General features: G+C 41.3%; 1 pseudogene; it reads left to right on the top strand.

Moving 5' to 3' along the window:
* Positions 1 to 1862: 1862 nt before the first annotated feature.
* Positions 1863 to 2469, top strand: LOC102418762 (annotated as a pseudogene).
* Positions 2470 to 2753: the final 284 nt, after the last annotated feature.

Genomic DNA, 2753 nt, shown 5'->3' with positions numbered 1-2753 from the left:
CCCCACCCCCAAGTGCATGGATTTCATACACCGGGCCTCTAGTATAGTATAAAAACAAAAATTTCAAGCAGCCCTCCATCATCAATTCCCTTTAGAAAAATCTGCCTTACTTTCTCCAAGCCATTTCACTATGTCTGCTGGATTGAAAAGGAAGGAGATCTGGCATGATTTATATATTGGTTTTCAGGCTAAACTTGTTCCACAAAGGGATGTTCCTGAAGCATCATGAGGAAATACATTTTTCTGAATAGAGAGACTTTGAGGAGAACATCTTCATTGCTCACTTTGCCTAGAAGTGATGACACAAAATAAGGATCTATAGGAATATATATGCCATGGCCAATGAGTTCACCTGCCCTATGTGGCATTCACAGATAATGTCATAATGCCGTAAGATGATTCTCCTTCACTAGAAAAGACCCTTAATTTTTAAAAAGGCAATAATATCCAACTTAAAAATAAATAAAACATATTCTCAGCTCATTTGCAGCTAAGGTGACACAGTTATATAATAAAATAGAAATGAACTCACTGGGAGAGACTTTTGTGAATCTTCTTATTATAGAAGACTGGAGAAAAATCAAGCAATGTTTAGAGAAATGGAGTTACACAGTTTTATTATGCCAGTGGACTCAGAGGAGGTTGCCTCTCAAATTCTGAACAAACCGATATGGTGGAAGCCCCTCTTTTATCCCCTTTTGGTATCTTTGTCCCCCAAATATGGATTATACTTCCGGACCTTTTGCTGGCTTTGCAAAAAGCCCCAGGTATTGGGGCTTGAGACCATACCTAAGGGCCTGGCCTGGCGCTGGCGCTGGTAACCGCCCTCTGGGGGCTGTGTCATGGTTTATGGCCTCTGTAAAATGAGAGCATTTAGGTAACAGATTTTATAAGACCAGTTTGTGGAGAAAGGGGCAATGACTTCATTATAGGTTATCAAGAATGTACATGGGCTTGCTGGTACAGATTCAGATTGCTAGCCCCCCCAAATATCATTGTTACATTGGAATTAGCCTTTTATCCTCCTCACTCTCTGCAATAGCAAACAATTGACTGGCATGTGCCATTTGGAACTTTTCTAGGTCTGGAAGATAGATATAATGTTGAAGTGGAAGAGCCTTGCTATGTCGATGGGGCAAGAAACTTCAGGCAAAGGATGGCTTCATATAATTTTATAGAAGTCTTAGATTTTTGTAGTAAAGGGCTTCTCTAAATACCTTGGCTTCCAGTTGGTGGCACAGTTGGTTGGAGTGTCAACCCCTGTGCAACTAAAAGGTTGAGGGTTTGATTCCCAGTCAGGCACATATCTAGGTTGTGGGTTTGATCCCTGGTAGGGGAGTGTACGGGAGGCAACCAATTGATGTTTCTCTCTCTCTCTCAAATCATTAAGCATATCTTCAGGTGAGAATTAAAAGAAATAAAATTTGTTCTCCCATATAGTGTGGTCCCTTTTCATTTTGATGATTGTTTCTTTTGCTGTGCAGAAGCTTTTTAGTTTGATGTAGTCCCATTTATTTATTTATTTTTCCTTTGTTTCTCTGCCCTAGGAGATATATTGGTAAAAATTTTGTTATGTGAGATGTCTGAGATTTTGCTGCCTATGTTTTCTTCTAGGATTTTTATGGTTTCACTACTTACATTTAAGTGTTTTCTCCATTTTAAATTTATTCTTGTATATACATAACCCATAAACATAGGCAATGGAGCAGTGAAGACCTGGGATGGGGTGAGAGCCAGGTGGAGGCGGGTAATGGAGGAAAATGTGGGACATCTGTAATACTCTCAACAATAAACATAAAATAATAAAAACTAAAATACATTACAATAAATAGACATTTTTGCTTTCCAGCCAGCGCCAAGCTATGGGTATCTCTTGGGACAACTGGCACAAGCGTCGCAAGACCGGGGGCACGAGAAAGCTCTACCACAAGAAGCGAAATATGAACTGGGACGCCCTGCTGCCAACACTAAGATTGGACCCCACAATCCAAGTGCACAGAGGCAACAAGAAGTACCGAGCCTTGAGGCGGGACATGGGCAACTTCTCCTGGGGCTCGGAGTGTTGTATGCGCAAAACAAGGATTATTGATGTTGTCTACAATGCATCCAACAACAAAGTGGTCCGCACCAGGACCCTAGTAAAAAACTGCATCCTGCTCATTGACAGCACACCATACCGACAGTGGTAGGAGTCCCACAGTGCACTGCCCCTAGGCCTCAAGAAAGGGGCCAAGCTGAAGAGGAAGAGATTTTTAAACAAAAAACGATCAAAGAAAATTCAGAAGAAATCTGATGGAAGGAAAAAGAATGCCAAAATCAACAGTTTTCTCCAGGAGCAGTTCCAACAGAGCAAGCTTCTTGCATGCATCGCTTCAACCAGGCCAGTGTGGCCGAGCGGAGGGCTATGTGCTCCAGGGCAAGGAGCTGGAGTTCTGTCTGCGAAAAATCACGGCCTAGAAAGGCAAGTAAATCCTCTTCCCCCTATCTTAGCTCAGGTAATAAAGGTGTTTATTCTAGATAAACAAACAAACAAACAACAAACAAATAAATACCTTGGCCTACTTTCACCTAAGAAAAATAAATTATCTTACTTATTTAAACCATGTTTCATTCAGATTTACCCTTACCCCTGGCTCCTTTAGTCATGTGGAGGATAGGATAGCACTGACTAAAAATAACACATAGTTTGAATCTGGGTTTACCTTCCTGCCTCAGACTTCTGCCAACACCCCATATTTTTGCATCACCAAAAT

This window comes from Myotis lucifugus, unplaced genomic scaffold (assembly GCF_000147115.1).
Source record: "Myotis lucifugus unplaced genomic scaffold, Myoluc2.0 scaffold_5814, whole genome shotgun sequence".
Taxonomy (NCBI): Eukaryota; Metazoa; Chordata; class Mammalia; order Chiroptera; family Vespertilionidae; genus Myotis; species Myotis lucifugus.
Note: the sequence above shows the minus strand (reverse complement) of the source record. Positions and strands in the feature narration are given on the sequence as shown.